The sequence below is a fragment of the Octopus sinensis genome, linkage group LG19 (assembly GCF_006345805.1).
Source record: "Octopus sinensis linkage group LG19, ASM634580v1, whole genome shotgun sequence".
In the NCBI taxonomy this organism is placed as follows: domain Eukaryota; kingdom Metazoa; phylum Mollusca; class Cephalopoda; order Octopoda; family Octopodidae; genus Octopus; species Octopus sinensis.
In genome coordinates, this window is record NC_043015.1 from 20,249,291 (window position 1) to 20,275,511 (window position 26,221).

Sequence of the window (26,221 nt, forward strand, 5' to 3'; positions counted from 1 at the left end):
CGAATAAGCTTGAAAGCTACTCATTCAAAGGATCATCTGCTACTTTTTGTGGTGTGTGGTTGTGATTACAAGAGACTAAACGATGCCAGTAACTAAAAGTATAAAGAAATGAAAACAGAGGAAGTTCACGAGAACTTCAAAAATGAAATACTAAAGAAAATTAGAGAATATTGTACTCTGAAGAAATTACTAACAAAGTGTGGGAAACATTTCTGGAAATATGTAAATCGTTGAACGGCAAAAATTAATGAAACTACAACAGAAATCGAAAATATACAGAGTAGTTCGTGTATCGGAAAAGGATTACGAAATAGTCGCAAAAATAATTTTTATGTTTTGCAAACAACTTGCACATATAAGTGTTACCAGTCGAGAGCTTCGCATACCGGAAGCCAGCAAGTGTATGGGAGAGAATGCGCGCCGTTTTGGGGCCTACCTCTCGACAGCATCAATGCGCACCTCCCCCCACTGATATGATGAGGTGATGCGGTGCTTGCTAGATCAACTGATTATCAAATAAAGCTCAATATACTTCTAGCCATCGCTCATCGTCTCTTTTTAACCAAATCCAGTGGCTAACCTTTTCCACCGCAGTTTGGATATCGGTCATGGTGGTATTGACTCTACGATGAGTTAGGCCTAATGATAACAACAGTTGTCTCACACTGTATCCAACAAGCCCCCTACATCCAACTTCGATTGAAAAATGCTCCGCTTTCCAGCCTGCGTCTTCACATTCCTCGAGGAATGCATTTCGGCCTTTTGGGGGCCCTTTTAATGGCGAATAGTCGCAGTCAGTCACGTGGCCGGATGAGAATTCGTCGCCTCCAATATAATCTCTATTATATAGCAAATTCATAAAGCATAGAAGCAGAAGTAGAAAATAAATATATAAATTATAAAAATATCTTAATAATTTGAGAAAATGAAAGAAGGAAATGCTATAAATTATGAGAAGAATAAAAATGTTGACGAAATGGCTCCTGAAGCACAAATTATCTTCAGTATTTTGTTAATAGTAATAAGACTAGAATTAAAATGATCTGGTCGATGATTCTATTTATTCTTTATTCTTTGTATGTGTGAGACCAAAATTAAAAAAAGAAAAATATCGATGACTCTGATGCGACGGAAACTGGGATCCATGAGGATTGTGGGAATTAGCTAACCGAGTTCAATGTCTCTTAGAGCAGTAAATCTGAGCATCGTTGCTAAAATGTAAGAACTAAAATTCTACTGATTGGAATTAAATTGCTCTGAAATAATAATCGAAGAAATCAACAGAAATCAATAACTCACGTCTGGGACTTGTCTTTTCAAAATGATGCATTTTCCAATCAAAAGGAAAATGACAAGTTCGAACAATATATAGAACTGGAGATAAATATCATTTTACGAATAGCTTGTTTCTTTACTTTGTCAGTTCTTCAAGATATTGGAAAAACGATAAACACCATTTTACTTTCCCAGTTCTCCAAGATATTGGAAAAGATAACTTTGAGAAGCAGAAATTAGTGACTGACAGTTAGTATGGATTCAGAGCAAATAGACCAAACTCTCTTGTCTCTAATTATTGAATTAATTGAAGACATTACTGTTTGAATAGGCAACGTTTGCAGTGGAAATATTTGTACATCTAAAGAAAACGTTTGATTCCATTGATCACCAATACATTGCGATAAACTGGGAAGGGGTGACGTCAGAGACTCAATTGAAAAGCTCTTTAAGAAGCAGGCAACAGCTTGAAGAAAAAAAAGGTGAGCACAAGAAAAATGGAGAAAGGATGGGACATAGAGATGGTTGTTGGAGGAGAGGAGTGTTGAAAGTTGATTAAAAATTAAAAAATAGTAATAAATAAAAGGACAGTAACTATGAAATACTAGGTGGACCAAATGTCACTAAATATAACAATTCAGTTGGTACAACTGGGGAATCTGTTCGACTATGGCGAAAGATCATAATATGCAGCAAGACCTCGTTGCTTTTGGTCCACCCCGTATGTCGAACAGGTTTAACCTTTTAGGGTTGTTGATATTTAATCAACGTGTTTGTCCAGGTCACTTGAACCGGAAAAAACAGAAATTTGAAAATTTATTATTTTTGATAGAGAAATGCTGAATTTTAAAAATGGTTTGGCAATCTGAATTGCTTTATGAAGATATTCGTCTCTTCGCAAACTTCCGGGCACGTATTGACGATCCTCGTGTTTTAAAAAGCTAAAGTGTGGAAGACTGTGATACATTTAAAGTATGGTAGCATTTGATATATTTAAAATATCAGAAACTGTGGTATATTTAAAATATGGAAGATTGTAATGTATTTACAGTAGGGAAGAATGTAATATATGTAAATGGTGGAAGATTTATTTAATTATGGAAAATATATTTCAGACCACGTGAAGCTGCATTATACGAGGCTAATATGTTTAAACTATTGCAGACAGTTACATAATCAAAATATGGAAGACTGTAACATCTTCAAAGAATCGGAGACTGAATATAAAGTATGGAAGACTAATATATTGAAAGCTTAGAAAAGTAACATACTTTCAAGTACCCTAATTAATGTTGACGGGTGCTACTCTGGCCCGAAAAGAATAGGGGAAAATAATAATAATGTCTTATTTTGGATATTTATACTATTTAGAAATTGTTTAATAATCCTTCGTTATTTTAGCACAGGGACAGATTTTTTGAGGGGTGGGGAAATCGATTATACCGACTCCAGTACTCGATTGATACTTACGTTACCAACCCCGGAAGAATAAGAGGTTAAGTCTACCTCGGCGGAATTTGAACTCAGAATGTAATGGCAGACGAAATACCTATTTCTTTACTACCCACAAGGGGCTAAACAAAGAGAGGACAAACAAGGACAGACAAACGGATTATGTCGATTATATCGACTCCAGTGTGTAACTGGTACTTATTTAATCGACCCTGAAAGGATGAAAGGCAAAGTCGACCTCAGCGGAATTTGAACTCAGAACGAAACTTCAGACGAAATACGGCTACGCATTTTGCCCGGCGCGCCAACGTTTCTGCCAGCTCGCTGCCTTCAAAATTTTATAATAATTAAAATGATTTTTTGCAGATTTATTTAAAATGATAAAGAATGATGACGTCAAAAGAAGAAAGAAAAAGAAGGAAAGAACAACGAAATATAACAAACTGTCACATCAATGTATCGAATGTAGTTGATACTAACTGAAATAGATTGTAAAGTGCAAAACTATTGATTGCAGTCCTGGCCATAATTAGCTAATTAATTGGCCGGAAATAAATACGTTTGGTATAAGGCTCTTATTAAGATAGAAGGGATTGGCGGGAAAATTTGTTTGTCTGCCTGTATATCTGTTTATTTGCATTTAATTTGCACGTACACAAACGAATATATATATATATATAAAACACACAGTATGGTTTTTCTATCAAACAATTCTCCATAAGAAATTCTGTGTATGATTGGATAATTCAACGTAAAACGCCCAGACGCCAAAAATAAAATACAACAAATTCTAGACTGTTAAATTACAGGGCATCGCATATTTGATCTGGCCATGTCTTTTAAGACTGTCGCTACTCTATTCTAAGACACTTTTCCTTTAGCAGACTTTCGAGAGAATAAAAATCACGTAAATAGGTTTGTGATAAATATGGTGTTATCATACGACTTTTTTTTTCCGGTGGTGAGAGAGAGAGAGAGAGAGAGAGAGAGAGAGAGAGAGAGAGAGAGAGAGAGAGAGAGAGAGAGAGAGAGAGAGAGAGAGAGAGAGAGGGAGAGAGAGAGAGAGAGAGAATCTTGACGAAATCTCCTTCTAGCTGACCGAATGTTAAATGGCAGCAGTAATTTTTCCCTTTTTTCCACTACATATATGTAATGTTTATACATTAACTTGACTGTGTGCGTATAATTAGGACTTCGCTTCGAGAGGAAGTCTAATTTTTTTGTGATAAACTCTCACACACACGAACTCACACACATACACATTTTGTGCGGACGCACATTGTGAGAGTGTATCTTTGATGCAGGTCTGAGGAAGAGGTATTCTAATGTTTAAAACTGTAAATATTACGTAAATTTTCATCTTGAACTTTCGCAGAGTTGGTACAGAAACAGAGTGAGAGAAAGAGTACAGCGGGGTTCACCACCACATACCCCCGCTGGAGCCTCGTGGAACTTAGGTGTTTTTGCTCAATAAACATTCACAATGCCCGGTCTGGGAATCGAAACCGCGTTCTTACGACAGCGAGTCCGCTATCCTAACCACTGGGCCATTGCGCCTCCACACTGCTGAGGTTGTTCTGCGTTAATAACGACAACGACGAGGAGGAGGAGGAAAATAGTGAAAGTAGCAATGGACATGACGCTGATGACGATGACGGCATATCTTATAAAAATGGAAATATTTTATATGTATGTATAGCATCATGCATGAATTTATTTTTGCATGGCTTTGAAAAGATGCAGATGCTGTTTATAGTGTGTTGCTTTGTTTCATAATTAGCGCTTTATTGAGAAGAATCGATAAAATAAGTATGAAGTTGATGTAAGAACTAGGATCAATATGATTGATGAAACTCTTCAAGGCCGTGTCCCAGCGAAAGGAAAAAACACCAAATGAACGACAAAAAAAATGTTAATGCATATAGACGCTTTTTCACACACACACACACACACACGCGCGCGCGCGCGCGCGCACAAGCATCTTCTGACCAGATAATGTGCATGTATGAGGCATCGTATTCATCATCATTACTGACGCTGACGTCATCAGCAGCAACTTCTCCATTGCCACTTCCACCATTGTCCTTTTCCCCCCTTCTCATTTTGACGTACAACACTAGCAAACGCCGGTATTGGCTGTCCCCGTGAATGTATTGTGAATGTATTAAAACCCAAGCTGTGTGTGTATGTATGTATGTCTCTCTCCTTCTCTCTATATATATATATATATGCGCCCTTTTCAAGCCTAGCCAAGTTCATGGGCCTGGTTTCCCGGTTTCTACGGCGTATGGGTTCCCCCCAACTGGACGGGACGCCAGTCCATCGCAGCGTTACTCAAGAAACAGGAAGAAAGTGAGAGAAAGTTGGGGCAAAAGAGTACAACAGGGGTCGCCGGAGCCTCGTCGAGCTTTAGGTGTTTTCGCTCAATAAACATACTCAGCGCCACTGTCCTAACCACTGGGCCATTGTGCCTCCACAACACACACACACACACACACACACAATGTTGTATATCAGTATACAGTATGCATGTATAATGTGTGTAAATTATGTGTGTATGTGTGTGTGTGTGTGTGTAGCTGAAAATTTTGTAAAGTATCTGTAAAATGTGTATGTGTATACATTTTGATAGATGCTGAAATTCTATATATCATAACAGCGAGATTTGCCTGGTATGCGGTCACCTGGTGCTTTCCTCTGATAAGTTTCAAGAGAACGAAATCACGTGATATGGGAATCCCGGCGCCCATGGCAGACGAGTTTCGTCTGCTACTAACTCTGTGCGGAGATTTAAGCGCCAAGCGCCTACACGAGAGGCTCTCTCAACGACCAATCGCACAGCGTTTGGTTTACTAACAAGGTGTCCATGTTTGATATATAGATTACCTTATATCTATGTAAAAGCGAAAACTTGAGGTGCCTTTAAGCTACTAAAGGTTTTCTCTCGCCTATGCCTTCCTGAGTCTGAAGAAAAGGAAGGTTAAAAATATCTGAGAGAGAAAAACAAGCAGTGCAGGCGTTGTCAAGTGATTCAGCTGCTCAAAAATGTTTCAGCGACTCAAAACTCGAACGGGTTCCCGCATCATTTATAGGCGTGAAGGATGATATAGTTGAGTTAATCTAGGGAGGTCATACATTTTGTCCCATCAGAGCATTCATACTTATTCTCTCCGTAATACACACACACACACACACACACAGAGTGTGTAAGGTATTTAAAAGGTATCATATAGATATACACCGATATATGTGTGTGCGTGCATATGTGTATGTGTGTGTATATATATATATATAAATGTGTTTATACATATATATATGAATGTGTATATATATATATACATGTATATGTATATATGTGTGTCTATGTGTATAAATATGTATGCATATGTCTATATATATATGTGTATATATACTTGTCTATATATATATGTGTGTATATATATATCTATATATGTGTATATATATATGTATATAAATGCGTGTATATGTGTGTGTGTATATATATATGCATATGTATATGTGTATATATATATATATATATATATATATATATACGTGTGTGTGTGTGTATATATATATATGTGTGTGTGTGTGTGTAAATATGTAGGTGTGTATGTATATATATATATATAATATATATATATATAATATATATATATATATATATATATATATATATATATATATATATATATTTCTTTATTGTCCACAGGGGGCTAAACATAGAGGGGGAAAAGAAGGACAAAGGGATTAAGTCGATTACATCGACCCCAGTGCGTACCTGGTACTTATTTAATCGACCCTAAAAGATGAAAGGCAAAGTCGACCTTGGCGGAATGTGAACTCAGAACGTAACGACAGACGAAATATCTATTTCTTTACTACCCAGAAGGGGCTAAACACATAGAGGACAAACAAGAACAGACAAACGGATTAAGTCGATTATGTCGACCCCAGTGCGTAACTGGTACTTAATTTATCGACCCCGAAAGGATGAAAGGCAAAGTCGACCTCGGCGGAATTTGAACTCAGAACATAAAAACAGACGAAATATCGCTAAGCATTTCGCCCTGCAGGCAAACGATCCTGTGTGTATGTGTGTGTGTGTGTGTGTGTGTGTGTGTGTGTGTGTATATATGTGTATATATATATGTGTGTGTGTCTGTGTGTATATATATATGTGTATATACATATGTGTATATATATATATGGGTGTGTGTGTAATATATATATATATATAGCGTATGTGTGGTAAGGTATTTAAGGTATCATAAATATGCACCATAGCATGTAATTTTCCCCCAGTCGTAGTCATTTCGAATTTTATTCGTGTGCCTCTCCTTTAGCATTTAAATAATAATATTTTAAACCTTTAATTTGGTACAAATTTGTTATTACACATTTTAAATATTATCTTTATTACTGTGCTTTATGGCAGTCTGACGAAGGCGTGAAATCCGAAACTTCGAAGTCGCTCTCAAATATTTTTTTGGATAATTGATGTGAATTTTACTAAAGAGTATTAAGTAATCCTTCAGTTAAATGTTAAATTCCTATGTGTAACTTAACATAAACACACACACACACCACACACAGACGTCTTATATATTTTAGAAAAACTTCCTCAGAGGTAAAGGAGAAAATTTTCATTGTCCTTTAAAATGTACAGCCTGGTACAGCTACCCGGTGTTGCCCAGGCGACTGGCAGTTTGAACGCCCAAGATAGTAGAGTAGCTACTCTGGAGACCTTGAGCGCGATAGTGAGGGGGAGGGGGAAGTGTATGAAGGATGTGGTGGAGAGATGGATTGAAAGAAAGAGCGGGGAGATGTAACGTATATCAAGACCTTCAATTGGGCTCTACGGCCCTTTCAGTTCTTGGCTGGTTTATATTAATATCGAAGGGACTCTTGAATTAACCTTCGCGCGCTCGCGCAAGGCAGTGCCCTGGCAGAATCGTTAGTGCACCGGACAAAGAGCTTAGCGACATTTCTTCCGGCCCTTTACGTTCTGACTTGAAATTCCGCAGAGTTCGACTTTGCGATTCCTCATTTTGTGGTCGATAAAATAATTACCAGTCGAATACTGGGGCCGATGTAATCGACTTAACCCCTACTCCAACATTATCAGGCCCTGTACCTACAGCAGAAAGAATCATATATACATCTGTGTATACTATGATATCACACTATTATACACACGTAGGTATACTATCACACCATTTGCTATTATCATAGTGCGATATCACACGCACTTTGCAGTGTGTGTGTGTGTGTGTGCATATATTTGTGGTGTGTGTGTTTGTGTGTGTGTATATAATATATATATATATATATATATAATATATAATATATATATAATGTGCGTGTGTGTAATACCCTACAACCATGTAATATCACCCATCATTTCAATACCGCAGTATCACACAGTAATATTATCACCCTACCGCAATATCACACTATTCTTCTTCTTTTTATTATTATTATTACTATTACTATACCGCAATATCACATAGTAGTATCCAATGGAGAGTTGAATCGCCAATATATGATCAACGTCCTCGCTGGGAATTCGAATATTTATTTATAGAACAGCTGATATAGAAGATATCGTATAACGGAATATCGGTTTGACGCATTGATATACTTAGTTGATGGTTTTGACATTCCTTCCTATTCGTGTGTGTGTGTGTGTGTGTGTGTATGTGTGTGTGTCATGTACGTATGTGTATGTTAATGTCTGTAGATTCGTGCATGTTTTGTATGTGTGTTAATAAGTATGTGTACTCATGTATGTTAAGTGTGGGTGTGTAAGCGGGTGTATATGTACGTTGGGTCTATATGGGTGTGTGTATATGTGTAAGGACATATGCGGGTGTATATGCGTGTGTATATGGGGTGAGTATATAGAGTGTATAAGTTAGTGTATATATGTATATATATATATGAATGCAAGTATATATGTGATTAGGCATATGAATCTGTGTATGTGCGTATTTGTGTGGGTGTATATCTATACTTGAATATATCTATATACATACGAGTGTGGGCGAGTATGTATACACGTGCTCATTTTTGAATGTGTAAACATTTCTGCGCGTGTATATATATATATATACATACACATACACACACAAAAAATGGAAACTTAGTGTGGTAATTCTCACCTTCAAACGTATCCTACCTAACATTGTGAACTACCAACGACAGCAATGACCAGGCCCGCTAAAATGATGACCCACTAAAGCCTGAGGCTAAACAATGTCAACCACCAATCCACCTATTAGCTTCTCTATATTTTGTTTTCTTTTTAAAATAGGCACAGGGCTTGAAATTTTGTAGGCAGGGGCTTCTCTACTGCATCGATTCCAGTTCTTAACTGGTACCTATTTTATCGACTCCAAAAATCTGAAAGGCAAAGCCGACCTCAGTTACATTTGAACTCAGGGCATAAAACCGGAAGAGATGCCGCTAAGTATTTTGTCCGGCGTGATAACGACCTACCTCCTTGCTGCTTTGAGCTGCTCTGTATTGAAAAATGAAAGTTAAGTGTCGCTGTAAAACGAACTCTGATCTCCGCAACACAAACGATCTGAAATTATTTGAGTCTGCAATACGATTGTAAAGGAATATTGTTCCAAGATTAGCAGAAAACATTATACTACGAACACAAGAATTAAAGCCGTTGGAGAACTGTGTGTATAAAGACAAAAAGACAAGGAATAGTGATCGTTCACGGGAGATTGCTTGTTTAAATATTTAAAAGAAGAAAATGGATAAGGAAATTGATATGTCAGAGTTGACTTGCCATATTGAAGAGGAAGAAATTCTTGATAGAAATTATTCAAGGATGACAAGACGAGAAAAAGGAAAAACAAAACCCATTCATAATTAGTATTACCATATTTTAATACAATGAATATAAAAAAAACTCAAAACAATCTTATTTGAAATAACTATGCAGTGACGTAATGGCAATATTAGTAAACGCCAAATACGGATAGTAACTCCAGAAATGCTTCGTTCTTATTAGTCTTCCTCAGCGAAACAAACCTTATCTTACTTGCTGATATATTGACGAGAGAATCACTAACATGATGTGCGATATTTTCGCTCAAATAGGAACAGAAAATTAGCATATTTTAGAAAATTAATTCCTGGGAGACATTATTCAGATACACCATTCACATAAATGAAAATACTCTAATTCATTTTTCCATATTTAATGCAGAAAGCATTAAAACACTAATTCAAAATAATTATACTGTATGCAGATAGCGTCCCTGGATAATATTTCTTAATTTATTGTCTAAACCAGCGCTTCTTACACATTTTTCATCACGAGATTTTTCGCGATCCGAGGTATTAAAATATGAAATAAAACATACAAATAAATACATAGATCTTTTATTTATTTATGTATTTTTTTGCTGAACAATATACATATAAAAAAAAGTAGTTATGTTATTTGTCAAAATAAAAGTAGTTTTAGGATTTGTTTCAAGTACAAAAATAAAAAACCAAAGTAAAAAAAAAAAAACCAAAGTAAAAACCAATATGGTGGATGTGCTTGTTATTTGCTGCATAGCAAATTAAACCTTGGTGTAATATTTGATACTGCTGGAGGTAAAGCATCTTTTGATACTGCTGGAGGTAAAGCATCTTTTGATACTGCTGGAGGTAAAGCATCTTCTACATATTTCAGCGTTGAACGATATTTGGTTTTAATAAGGATTATAACTGAAAAAGTCGTTTCACACAGGTTTGTGGTGCTAAACAACAAAAGAACACGTAATGCCATTTCAGAAATTGTGAGTAATTCAGCTTTAGTTTCGATCCCGGCTTCAGTCAAAGATTAATTTGTAAATTCAGGTTTCAAATTTGAGTCACCCGATAGCTCAGCGAATTCCTCTTGGGCTTTATACGGCAGATGATTGATATCATCAATGTCAATTGAAAATGGTTTCTGAATCTAAGATAACTTTTTGAAATTAAAATTCGATTTGAAGTATTTGCGAAACTGTATTTCTAAGATATTTAAGTGGTCTCTAATAATTGTAGCAATTAAAGTTTAACAATTATTCTTTTCAATTATAAAATCGCCGGTAACCGGAAACATTTCGAATGAATCATTTTTCACCCTATTCTTCCAAATGTTGATCTTTTTAATAAAACCCTCAATTTTATCATTCGAAGTAAATATATCGCTTTTCTTTCCTTGAAGAAACACATTGAGATCGTTTAGTTTCTCAAAAATATCTGACAAACAGCATAAATTTGAAAGCCATTAAGTCATTTTGAAAAAGAGCAGCAAGATCAGATTTTTTTCGGTTAAAAATATAATTTCGTCTTTTAACAACAATAATCTATTTAAACTTTGCCCTCTTGACAGCCTCCTTACTCCTGTGTATATTAATAAGTTTTGGTATTCTGAGTCCATGTCTTTACAGAGATTCGAAATTAAACATCTGCTAAGGGCACGGCTTTTAATAAAATTTATAATTTTGATAACATCCTGAAGCACATCGTTTAATTCTGGTGCTAATTGTTTTTGCTGCAAGGGCCTCTCCATGGATTATACAGCGTATAAAAGTTACACGATTATTACCAGCGGCTTTGACAAACTATTTAAAACCAATATTTTCGCCCGTCATCGCTTTTGCATCATCTGTACATACTTCAATACATTTTTACTATTCCAAACCTACCGTTTTAAAGAATCCAACTTTACTATTTATGTCTTTCCCTCTTGTATGTTCTTCCAAAGGATGACAAAATAACAATTCTCCATTAGCGTTTTCTGACGTAGATTAACAATTAAGCCATTTTTGAAATATCAGTTCTCTCGTTCAACCGAATTGCACATTTTGGGTTTTCTTTAAGTAAAGTAATGTTACTCAAACTGTTCGTTGCTAATTTCAGTCATTCTATTGGTGACAGTGTGGTTCGACAAAGGAATTTTCCGAATTTCATCACCATATTTACTTCCGTGAAGTATTTCTACCATCTTCATAGTAGCAAGTAATAAAAGTTCTCCCCCAGTGGTTTATGGGTTTAAAAAAAATTTTTTAGCAATTAGATATGAAACTTCGCATGACGCTAATAAATATTTTTCGTTTATAGTCATAGATTTCTCAAAATTTTGTTTTTCTATATTTGAAGATATAAACAGCCTTTCAAAATATATCTTTGGTTTATTGACGTACGAGGGATGTTTGGATTCAAGATGCCTTTTTCTTTTAATTATGAGGGTTTCATACTCTCCACGGCCGAAACGTTATTGCAAATTAAACAAAGAGGTTGTTCCATACCACCGCTATTATCAAAAGTAAAGCCAAATTGGAGGAATGACTCGTCGTATTTTCTTTGTCGCGACTTAGGTGCCTCTCTCTGATTACTAGGTCATGCTTGAACAGACTTTGTAGCATTGCCATCTGCGTCATTACTTTTGTTGCTCAAGTTCAGCCATTTGTCCATGAGTAAAAATATTTTTATTTTCAAATATAAATAAAATAAGGTTTCATAAAATAATTATTACGGAATTATTTAAACAACAACCGACCGCAATCGAATAAAATAGTAACATGTATTGTTATTTATACACTTATTAAGATGAACACAATAAACCAACTACACAGAAAATACATACATTGTCACTGCACTGGTGGTAACGGCGCCGCACGCGCGTTTTATTACCGCAGCGCTTGCGTGGCGTATCACGTTAAATATTGTGCGTTTGTGAAATAAACTGAAATTCAAGTGTTTGAATTTAATTTTTGCGACTCCAGCACTTCGCGTCACGACCCCAAAATTTGGGATCGTGACCCATAGTTTAAAAAGCACTAGTCTAAACTATTGTGCCAATTGTTAGGGCGTAGATACAATATTGTCGTCTAATGCTCTTTTAATCGCTTAACGAGGAAGAAGAGCAGTGCCTATGACTCTTTGCAATGCCCCTGAGACTCGTAGGAGGCAGAAGGGTGTCCTCAAACTGGAGACAGGGCTCAAATGCATGCCACAGATTGGACTCGTTCGCTGAAGGCATCTCAAAGACCGGATGGTGGTGTTAAACCGAGTGATGGTTCAAGTTAGTGATTCTCTCACCTTGTCGGCAAGTATGAAGAAATCTCTTTTGGGCAAATGCTGTTGAAATCCATGCTTTTTTGAGGAGGTCTAAATCGACCAAAACGTAGCTGAAATTAACGTACTTACCGGAATAATTGAAATAAAAATTAGTCATTAGCAGGCGACGAATTGAGTCGTTAGTGCGTCGGATAGAACGCCATGCAATATTAGTCCCGACACTGTGCGCTCTGAGTTCAAATTCCACTGAAGTCAGTTTATAATGGTGCAAGGCCACAGCGTTTGGTTGAAACAAGTAAAAGTCGTTATCTGATATTGCCTTTTTCGCATAAGTATTTCTGATTAGCATCTTTTTAATTCACATTTTATTAGATATACTTAAAACTAAATTAACTTGAAGGAGCATGGTAAAAAGAAGAATGAAAATGGCGTGTCAGATAACTGTAAGATCAATTGCTGGCTTAATCATTACGCAAACTGTCTTAACTAATTCTTCCAAGGCCACTACCGCGATTCTGGCAATATCTTGACAGATGAGTAGGCAGCCAGGTTGAAAGAAAAGACGGGAGTATGCGGATTTGCCGAACAACTTATTTAATTAATAAATCTCTAGCTGTCTCAGGTAAAGCTGGTGACAGCATGACTTCATTGTAGAAAGGTCTTTGACTCCAATTCACATATCATGTTTGCTACAATCACTGTATTTGCCAAAGATATCTGCAGACCGAATTGTCGTTATTGAAAAGCTGGCATCCCTAACCAGTGTTACTGTTGTTACTGGAAGCACGAGAGATTTATCTGATGGGTGACTGTCTCTGATTCTCTGATGTGATAAGTTTCTTGAAATAGAAAAAAATTCTTCGGAAATAATATTTATTTTGCCAATTGTGATTTCTTTTTCAAAAAAAAAAAAAAAAAAGAAAAGAAAATCCAGTGGTATATTGAGTAAAAACATTTTGCAATATTTTGGTAACTTATTTGCTTCATTCTTCAAATTGCAACCCGGAATAAACTCCAGGAACTTGAGGGAGGCGAACTGATGCCACACCCAGCATATATCCCGAACCTGGTTCCTTCGGATTATTACTTGTTCCGGTCCAAGGCTCACTTCCAGCGCTTGTGACGTTTCATCAATCGGGTGGAGGTGGAAGCTTCAGTGAAAGAGTTCTTCACCTCAAAGGACAAGAACTGGAAACAGTGTGAGATCAAAGAACTGGCAGAAAATTGGATTCAGACGGTGCAACAAGATGGCTTCTACTTTGAATGCTAGGCTGCTCTTGTTGCAACTTGAAGAACGAAGGAAATAAGTCAACAAAATTATTGCAAAAATTTTGACTCAACGCAATATATATATATCCAGTTAAGAAAATGGTGATAAGGAAATTAGCAATTATTTATTAATAACAAATTGGTCATCTTCATTTCTTACAGCCGTTTCAATTGATGCTCAATAATTGAATTACAAATTTGTACATTAAATTTGTATTTATGTGACATGAGCATAATTTCATCAGAGAGAATAAAAAATTACGTTAGGATGTTATATGTAGACCTAACAATTCATTTCAGTAGACTGAAATGAATTGACAGGTCCACATGTAACATTCCAAGGCTCTTTTATTTTTTTCTCTGATGAAATTATGTTCATGTCACATAAATGCAAATTTAATATACAAATTCGTAACTGAATTATTGAGTATTAATTGAAACAGTTGTAAGAAGCGAAGATGACCAAATTGTTAATAATAAATAATTTCTAACTTCCTTATCTCCATTTTCTTTTCTTCTTCTAACTGGATATAAACTATATGCTTAATATATACCTATTGTTTTAAGGGAATTTCATTCCCCATCAGTAACTAGGTATTGAACTAATATTTCCTTGGAAGCAGCCATCCCTTTACGAGGTTAACATATTCTCCTGTTAAATTTATATATATATATATATATATATATATATATATATAGAGAGAGAGAGAGAGAGAGAGAGAGAGATTTCGCACTGGATACTAGATAACAGAATATTAGATAACAACGTGATTAAGTAACACAATGTACTCTTCAGAGATGGTAGGTATGGAAAAAATACGCCAGATCCACAATACTGTATAGTTTGATTAATAGTTTGATTTTGTACCCAAAAACCATACTATATTTTTTGCAGAAATTGACTATCCTATATAATCTTTTCTACTCTAGGTACAAGGACCGAAATTTTTTTTATGAGGAGGGGGACCAGTTGATTAGGTCAATCTCAGTACGCAACTGATACTTAATTTATCGATCCCGAAAAGATGAAAGGCAAAGTCGACTTCGGTGGAATTTGAACTCAGAACGTAAAGACAGACGAAATACCGCTAAGCATTTCGCCCTACGAGCTAACGTTTCTGCCAGCTCGATGCCTTTTGAATATTTTTTTCTACTCTTGGCACAAGAGCCGAAATTTTTTGGGGAAGGTACCAGTCGATTAGATCGTACGACTCTGAAAGACTGACGAAATACCTATTTCTTTACTACCCACAAGGGGCCAAACACAGAGAGGACAAACAAGGACAGACAAACGGATTAAGTCGATTACATCGACCCCAGTGCGTAACTGGTACTTATTTAATCGACCCCGAAAGGATGAAAGGCAAAGTCGACCTCGGCGGAATTTGAACTCAGAACGTAGCGGGAGACGGAATACCGCTAAGCATTTCGCTGGGTGTGCCAGCGTTTCTGCCAGTTCATCATCATGACTATCTTATATAGCAGTTGAACATTGCTTGACTGAGTCTGTTTTGTTGTATTCTTGCTTGGTAGATGTAAGTTGCTATTTTCTCGAAAATTTCCGCTTTATGATGTTCTGTTGTTCGTATTCTTGTTCATATAAAGTTTGTATTCTTGTGCTTGCTCTTATCATTTGTGTTCTGTGTCATTTTGTTTCTAACCGTAACCGCTGCCTTTTTTTTAAAAAAATTTTACGCTGGAGATTATATTTTGTGTTTGTTGGACGACACTCAAAAGCAACATTTGATGCAAATCGCTTGACCCTTTTACTGCGGAAAGCAGATCTATCCACATGAAATTTCATTACCCTTAACTGGGAGAAGCAGTTTTATGCACAAATATATCTTTTATTAAAAAAATGTCATGTTTGAAACTATTTTTTTTTGTTGAAATACATAAAGTGACGCAACGGGATTTGCAGAAAGCACCAATACTATTTTTGGGGAGATATTTAACATCAGTGCTGGAATAACCATGAAACCTCATTTCACTGCTAAACGGTTAATGGGTGTTTCGTTACTAAACCTGACTTTAAAGCAGTCCTCTTGAGTCCAGCTTTTATGATTTCTGGAAAATTGCAGATAAACCTGGTTGTGTTTTTTTTCCTTATGACAGTCTTAGATTTCCTTTTCGCTAGATGACTTGCAACTAAATCGAAGTCAGTGCTCCTTTAACGTGCGGTCTACCGCACTATCAGTAGTCAACACTATGAAGTGACTTAATCCGGGTTAGGAGTAGGGTTTAGGGTTCGTGTTTAGTGTTTCGCACCTCGAAGTCTTTCTACGATTCACACCTTAGTGCTATATTTTGTTGTTGGTGGTGGTGGCTGCCCTTGTATGGCATTACTAGATTTAAACTAGAAAACATCAAAAAGACGATGAATCATGCCATCCATTCGAAGATATGCTGTACAAGGTCTGTCTGATTTGTCAGATGTTTTACATCTACTTGTCTGATGAAGTGTATTGGACTGAATCAGGAGATAGGCTTAAATGGCTTCATATCTTTCCTCAATATGTCTCTTTTGCCACGTAAAGCAACAATTAGAACCGTTTATTCAAATGATAATCCCACAAATTTACAAATATGTCGACTGACGTATCTTGCAGTATCATAAATGTCAAACAGATGCTTCATCATTCACTTACCGTGATATACAATATAATTTGTTGTGTTATTTGCAAATATCTTGCAGATAATTAGCTGTTATCTAATACGTCAAAATATATTTAGAAGCATCCTTAATTTTTGTGTTCAGTCTAATGATCAGGACCGTATTTTCAGCGCACAGACATATCTTATACATCGTGTATGTGTGTGTATGAGATTTCTGTTCATATATGTACACACACACGTACGCACACACGCACACACACACACACACACACACACACACCACACACACACAACACACACACACACACACACATATATATATATATATACATATATATATATATCATACATATATGCACACACATATATATGCATATATACACATATATATACAAACACATGCATACATATGTATATATATACATTATACATATATACATATATATATATATATACATATATACATATATACATATATATATATACATATATACATATATGCATATATACACATACATATATACACATATATATACACACACATGCATACATATGTATATATATACATTATACATATATACATATATATATACATATATACATATATATATATATATACATATATGCATATATACACATACATATATACACACATATATATGATTCCTCAATATGTCTCTTTTGCCACGTAAAGCAACAATTAGAACCGTTTATTCAAATGATAATCCCACAAATTTACAAATATGTCGACTGACGTATCTTGCAGTATCATAAATGTCAAACAGATGCTTCATCATTCACTTACCGTGATATACAATATAATTTGTTGTGTTAATTGCAAATATTATGTTATCAAAGAAGCTTGAGAGGCGGTTGGATGGAACCTACACACGCCTCCTTATGAGAGCTCAAAATCTCTCGTGGAGGCGCCATCCAACCAAAATGCAAATATATGGGAAACTACCACCTGTGTCATCTCTTGTGAAAGGTAGGAGAGTCCAGTTTGCTGGACATTGTTGTAGAGCTGAAAAAGAAGTAATTTCTACTCTTCTCCTCTGGAAGCCATCTATTCGCAATACCAGAGGGCGCACACTCTCCTACCCTGATGTAATCTCCAGGGATACAGGCATCCAGCAACAGGACCTCCGTAATGCCATGATGGACCGTGAAGTCTGGCGTAGCATGGTAAATTCCATTGTCTCGACCACGGTCGAACAATGATGATGATATACATTATACATATATACACACACATATATATACATATATGCATAGTTACACATACATATATACACACATGCATTTATATATTTACACACGCACGCACATATACGTAAGCATATACATACCTACACACGACACCCACACATTTAACTTGCATTAATGTTTGATCATCGAGTGAAATGTTATATATTCTAACAACATCAAATGGACGTCAGATAGTGATGGAAAAATGATAAGCGTATATATATAAATATGTCTGCCTGTGAGTAAGTGAATATGTATACGTGAGTGGATGTGTGTGTGTGTGTGTGTGTGTGTGGTGTGTGGTGTGTGTGTGTGTGTGTGGATGTATGTGCTGATATAGGAAAGGTCAACATATTTGAGAGACAACAAGCTTTGGGTCATGTTATCGGATCAAACGGAATTTACTTTTCATGATAAAAGCATTGTAGATTTTGATGAATTAACTCGATTATCAAAGATATTGCAAACTTTGACATCTTTGCGTCATTGCTGGCTGGCATTCCCATTATTTAGTGGAAGAGTCCATCCACTATGTGGGTATCTTCTTTGTATTTGTGTGTGTGTGTGTGTGTGGGGGGGGGGGCTGTGTGCAAAAGCCACACAACACACTTCGTATCCTGTTTGATGATCAGGAGCGTGAAATTCGAATAGCTAGATGTGAGTGCTATCTGTCATAATCACAAATAGCTCTCACCCCTCGGCATTGAGCAAAATTTTTTATTTATCACGTGTACACTTATATAACTTAGATAGGTTTCGGCCAGTATAGGTCGAGCCCATGTCTAACTTAATAACACCACCTGGTGAAGTCTTTTAGATCGTGATTCACACCTCAGTCATACATGGCCCACTCTAGCAAAGAGTTATTATTGTTGAAGACATATCCGGGATTCGTTGGAGAAATTTGAGCAAAGAACTTTTGAATTTTATGGGATCTGTTTCCGTTTTGTTGTATTTAGGTGTAATATAAAATATTTAAAATGGATGTTCTGTTATAACACGGAATACTTCAATAGTTGCTCTGAGAGAACCTCTGATATGATTTTGGTGTGTATATAACCACTCTTGTTTATATCGCTAGCAGGAGACAATCCCTGCCCTCACCGCTGCTAGGGTCACCAGATCACGCAATTTCGCCCTTAGCCATAGCGTCTGACCAGTGGGAGTAGCAGCGGCTGTTCTGCTAACGATATAAAGTGAATCGAATCCAGGTAAAAAAAAAGTCACAGGAAAAAAAAAAAACTCACGGAAAAAGTCACAGGGGTTTTGTCTGGGGTAGAGTTTTATCCGAGGGAATATTCTCCTGGAGGGTTTTGTCCGGATCCCATAAATTGTGACTTTTTTCTTGTGACTTTATTACCGGCCACCATAAATTAACTGAGACTTCTTTTCCTGTGACTTTTTTTCCTAGACAAAATTGTGCCTTTATTACTGTAACTTTATTCCTGTGACTTTAATTACCGGTCACCAGTGAATCATAGGCCCTATTCAGGCGCTGGTGTCGTAAATAGCCAATGGGCTTCTTAAAAAAAAGGAATTAAAGCAACAGAAGCCGTATTACTATCAAAAAGCAATATTTATCATCCTTTAAAAGTGGGTGTTGTGTTAGAGCACTGAATACGGCGGAAGGTATCATCTAATATGGTTTTGTGATTCGTATAAGCAGTCCTGTTTACAATCTTTAGTGGGCGACAATCACCGCCGCCGTCCTAATACAGCATCTATGTTTAAGCGGTGAAAAATATAAAAGTATTAATACTGCTTCTATCGTATGTATGTATGCGCATATATATATCTCTTATTATAAAAGGCAGATTTTATCTGCCTCCCTTTGTAAGTTATAGAAATCTACAATATAGGATTTCTTCAATTACAATTTACTTAGCATTTTTAAGAGTAGAATGCATCGGGTCATGCCAGGTCCAGTTTTTAAAATTTAAACTCCAATTAAGCAAAATTTAGAGAAAACTCACATTCTGGTGTGTATGTCAAATGCTTTTCTTAGTCTGGTTTACAGCACACGCAAACGCACACACACAGTGTGCAACGAATAAAGTGAAACTAGATGTAATATTTAAAAAGAAAGCAGCAAACAGAAACAAATAAATACATAATGATTTACTCCTCACACAATTTCTTCAATTAGACTTTACCTATGATTTTTCAAAGAACTTCCATTGGTTCATGCCATACAAAATTTCTTTCAATTTCACCCCCAATTAAGACAAAATTCGAGAAAACTCAATATTTTAACATTTCACTTTGAAGCCTTTACTCTGCCTATTACTCCCACTTCCTCATTAGACACATAGACACGCTAATATATACGACAGTGTCAATTGTTGACAGACATTGTAAGCTAACGTGTGTGTGTGTGCGTGTGTGTCTGTGTGTGTGTGTGTGTGAGTGCGTGTGTGTGAGGGTGCGTGTGTGTGTGTGTGTGTGTGACAGGGACGACCCATTCAGACTGGTCATCCTTTTTGCTAGAAGATCACCTATGCTACACCACTGGTTTTCAGTTCATATTAATCAAATTAATATTCACAAGAAGAAGGACTATTCATTATAATACATCAGTTCCATCGGACAATTGCACAAACATTTGCCATTTTACACATGTATGTAAACAAATTCCTTTCTTTTAGAATTTCAATTCATTTACTTTTTCAATTCATACAAAGTTATTTAGGACGAATATAACATCTAAAGTTATCTCTAAGAAGCAGAAAGATCGCCCAAAAGTGTATATAGATATTTAAATGTATTTATATATTCATCTATACACACATGTATGTATATATATATATACATACATAAGACAGTGAGGTGTGATTTGAGGGAGATTTGGCTGCTATTTCTACCATGTCTAGCTGCCATGTAGGGGTCTCCCTCATAGGCTCATACATACATATATACATAGATAAGACAGTAAGGTGTGATTTGGGGGAAATTTTGCTGCTATTTCTACCAGGTCTAGCTACCATGTAGAGGTCCCCCTCATTGGCTCATATATATATACATACATAAGACAGTAAGGTGTGATTTGAGGGAGATTTGGCTGCTGTTTCTACCAGGTCTGTTAGGCCTTCTCATGTAAACTCAAGCTTTCTCATGCCTTGAACATAAGACCAAAGCAGAGAATGTATTCTTTTATTCTTCTGCTTTTTCCAGCCATTGGTCTGTGGCCATGCTGGGGCAATGCCTTGAAGAATTGTAGTTTAATGAATCAACTCCAGTTTTATTTTTGTAAGCATTGTACTTATTCTTTGTCAAACCACTAGGTGACAGGGATGTAAACAAACCAACATTCGTTGTCAAGCAGTGGTGGAGGACAATCACAAGCACAGACACGCACACACACACACATACATGTATACACATATACACACATACATACATACATACATATATATATATATATATGTGTATATATATATATTGCAGCGTGGAAGGTGTTTGTAAGCCATTTAAGAAACACACAAAAACCGTTAGATTCACTTCAACATTTAAATTTAATTTGCCAAAATATTTCCTCTCGCTTGAGACCGCGACCTGTTCACTGACAAAAATATCGTGCTAACAGGTCGCGGTCTCAAAGCGACGAAAATATTTTGACAAATTAAATTTAAATGTTGAAGTGAATCTAACGGTTTTTGTGTGTTTCTTAAATGGCTTATAAACACCTTCAACGCTGCAACTGTTTTCGTTCCAGCACACGATCTCAGATCAAGTCACTTGCTATGCAAGTACATCTTTGTAACTATATATATATTTATATATATATATATATATATATATATATATATATATATATATATATATATATGTATATTGGTAAAAACAGTACGATAACAAAAGAAAGAAAGAGACCTCAATATTATGTAAATAGAGGAAATCTTTATATATGAAAGTGAGGTTGTGTGTCTGTCTCCTACGATTTAGATTCCTAACTACTCCCACATTTTGCGGTGCAGTTTAACCAAAACCGGGTATCTTATAGTCGTGATTCATATCCAGACCGTCTGTGTATTAGCGCGCGTCTACGATGAGTCTACGATTTAAAAAAAAATTTACCATCAATTTTTCCCATTTTTAATACATTTTTGACATATATAAGGGAAGTAACTCTCTAAAATTTATTATTAAATCTCAGAACGTAAAAAGCTACAGTAACACCCCTCCCCCTTTGTGGTTAGCCATATTGAGATGGCTATTATACTTTACATCTCTAAAAATGCTTATATAATTATTTCCCTTACAAACCCGAGCAACGCCGGGCGATACTGCTAGTATATATATATAACTTCGAATCTGAGTCAATAATGTAACTAAAAGTGAAATATGAAACAGCAGTAAGCATAGGAAATTGAATATTTTTTCTTTTGCCTCTCACTTCTGGATTTTAAATTACATCTTAAATTTATTGTTACATGATAGCAGTTGGAGTGCTATTACGAGCTACTTTTGATTTTCCGAATCGTGTGCGTGCGTATTAATCTTCTTCTGTGGAGTTAAGATTAAATCATTTGCTTTTTCTCTGGATAGAAAGAAAGTCTATCGTAAATTGAGGTTAACGTCAGAAGTCACACTGAGGAATTTGCCGTAGGAAATCCCGAAATTTATTGTTTAGATCGGCAAGAATTATCAAACCTCATTTTTCAAACCCAATATCAAACCTCATTTTTCAAGTGTGTATGAATATGTGCATATGTATATGTGTGTAGATGTTTATGCACATATTGGGTGTATGGATGTGTATATGTATGTGGTTGTATATATGTATATATATATATATATATATATATATATATATATGTATATATATATATATTATATATATATATGTATATATATATATATATTATATATATATATATATATATATATATATTATATATATATATATTATATATATATATATTATATATATATATATATATCTATATATATATATATATATATATATATATATATACAAACGCGTGTGTGTGTGTATATGCACATGTATGTATATATACATATATACACAAACACACGTGTGTGTGTATATGCATATATATGCCTGTGTGTGAATATATATATATATATATATGTATATTTCGTGTAACGTTAAGCGGTGGCAGATAAATCCTCTATTCATGTGGATGGAAAGCTAGTCCCTCACATTGATTTTCCTCGTAGAATATTTAATCTGAGCGCTGTATATCAAGGCAATTATCCTTGGCGTGTCCTTAATTTTAAACTATGCATTAAACTATGCAAGATAAATCTCATGGACATTTACTTTCAGTGGTTCGCTACCTAGCATATGATATTTACTTCCAGAAGTTTTGCACTCGGCATGAGTACATTATATACTTACATACGTATAACATATGTATATATGTATACTATTACGTCTGAATGTACGAAATATTAATGTCTAGAACAATTTTAATTAGATCTACGTTTTAATAAATTGCAATATAAATGATAATGTTTCCCCAGTATATTTAATGTATAACTGCACACACGTTCACATATGCGCGTACCTGTACACACAGATATATACGAGTAGGCGGGTATATGTATGTAAATACATATACACACACAATATATGCGTGTGCGTGTGTTTTTGTCGGCCTAACATAATACTTGACTTTTCACGTGAACTTGCAAGCTGCCGTAGGTGTTAGTTTCATACACACACACACACACACACACACACACACACTATCTCTCACTCCTTTTCTTTCCTCCTCTCTTTCTCTCTTTCTCTCTCTATCTATCTGTCTCGTACCTGTGTGTGTAGTAAAAATCAATGGACTTCCGTCGGTTTCGTTGATGACTGTGTTCAATCAACAGGACTAGCTATTCATAGAACTGAGAGTAGCTGAGTATACCAGTCTTCGATTTGGTTGAACGGACTGCATTGATTTAATATCGACTCCTTGCACCTAATGGTAGTCTCTCGAAGTCCGAGAAAGACGGTCCCTAAATTCCTTACTGGACAACCTGCACGAATGATTTGTTTATAGTGATCAAATGTTTGTGCCGAAGAGTAGTAAAGGCGCGTGGCTTACTGGTTAGGACATTCGGCTCACGATTGAAAGGTCGTGAGTTCAATACCCAGCAATGTGTTGTGTCCTCGAGCAAGACACTTTATTTCCCGTTACTCCAGTCCTCTCAGCTGGCAAAAGTGAGTTGTACCTGTATTTCAAAGGGGCCAGCCTTGTCATACTCTGTGTCACGTTGAATCTCCCTGATAACTGCGTTAAGGGTACACGTGTCTGTGAGTCACTTGCACATTAATTTCACTAATTTCACGAGCAAGCTGTTCCGTTGATCGTATCAGCTTGGACTGTCGTTGTCGTAACCGACGGAGTGCTGAACAGTAACTCACTCTCCATCAGATCGACTTTTGCTGAATATGTGAGATGAAGTGTTTTACTCCAGAACAGAATGCACCACCCGGTCTAAGAATTGAAATCACGATCTCGTAATCGGGAGTGCAACATCCCTAACCACTACGTCATGCGCTCCTCACTGCGAAGTTTGTAGGTATACCAAAACATCTTTTTTTTAACGCAATGCAGACCCCTTTCAGACTGGGATAACTGGAGGATATTTTGAGAGTGGGTTAACTGAGGGTATTTTGGAGAGTGGTCTAGCCGTAGAGGCTATTCGAAGAGTTGGCTAACTGTGGAGGATGCGGTTTGAAGGCACGAAAATAAAGTCGTTCTAACCTCTCGACTTGCAATCGGGTAAAGCTGGCAGATGGCTCAATTGTTAACACGCGTTCTCACGACTTCTCCGCCATGTCTGGCTTCTATCACAGACAGACTGAAAAAGAGCGAAACTTTTCTTCTGACTCGCCAACGTGACGTCATCTCTCTCCCTTTCCGGTCTTCCTTCCACCATAGAGGATAACTGGAGAGTAGGTTAGCCGTAGAAGATATCTTGGAGATTATTTACATTATTCACATTTGACGTATGTTTGTCCTCACCTTGTTTGTTGTTAACACAACGTTTCGGCTGATATACTCTCCTGCCTTCATCAGGTGTCTTGGGGAATTTTTAAACCTGGGTTCTCATTCCTTAAGTACTTTTCGATATCATCATGATCATGATCATGATCATGATCATGATCATGATCATGATCATGATCATCATATCATCATCATCATCATCATTATTATTATTATTATTATTATTATTATTATTATCATTATTATCATTCAGGTCACTGCCTGTAATCGAACTCGGAATCTTGGGGTTAGTAGCCCGCGCTCTTAACCTCTACGCCATATACTCGTGGTTAAGAGCGCCATATGGCATAGTGGTTAAGATCGCGGGCTACTAACACCAAGATTCCGAGTTCGATTCCAGGCAGTGACCTGAATAATAATAATAATGACATCGGAAAATACCTTAGAAATGAGAATCCCGGTTCGAAATTTCCGCAAGACACCTGATGAAGGCTGGAAAGTATATCAGCCGAAACGTTGTGTTAACAACAAACAAGATGAGGACAAATATCGTCAAATGTAAATAATGTAAATAATTCCTCATCTCTAAAATATAGAACTGTAATATCTTGGAGAGTGGGCTAACTGTGGAGTGTATTTCCTCGTATGAGCCCAATTTCTTCTATTTATATATATATATATATGGATGCATGACTGGGTGTGCGCGACTATGTGTTTGTGTGTGTGTGCAAATCTGTGGGTGATATGCGTGGGTGTATGTGTGTGTGTGGGTATGCATGTAGCGCGTGCGCGTGTGGTGTGTGTATGTGTGTGTGTGTCTGCAGTGTGGGCTAGCCATGGAGATCTCGGTAAAGTGCTTCTCTGGTTTACAATTCCGTCATATGCTCCAGAGACTCGTAAAATTTTACGCACAAACATTATTGCATTCATATATTCATGTCCTCAGATAAGCTTTGTCTTTACTCATTTCTTTACACTCAATCAAATACACACACGCACAACTATTCGCTTAAAAAAATACAGAAACGAACACACACACATTTTAACATAGACCGTTACACGCAAACACACATTCATATACATATTGTCGTGACTCTTTCATATCTCACCAAACCCCACATTTTCACACACACACACACACTATATATATATATATATATATATATCTCCGCACATACTATTATATAGATATACACACGCACTTACATGTCAACACATACGTAACCTTACATACACACACTATATATAAATATATATGTATATACGCACATACAGTTATGTAGATATATACACGCACTCACATATATCGATAC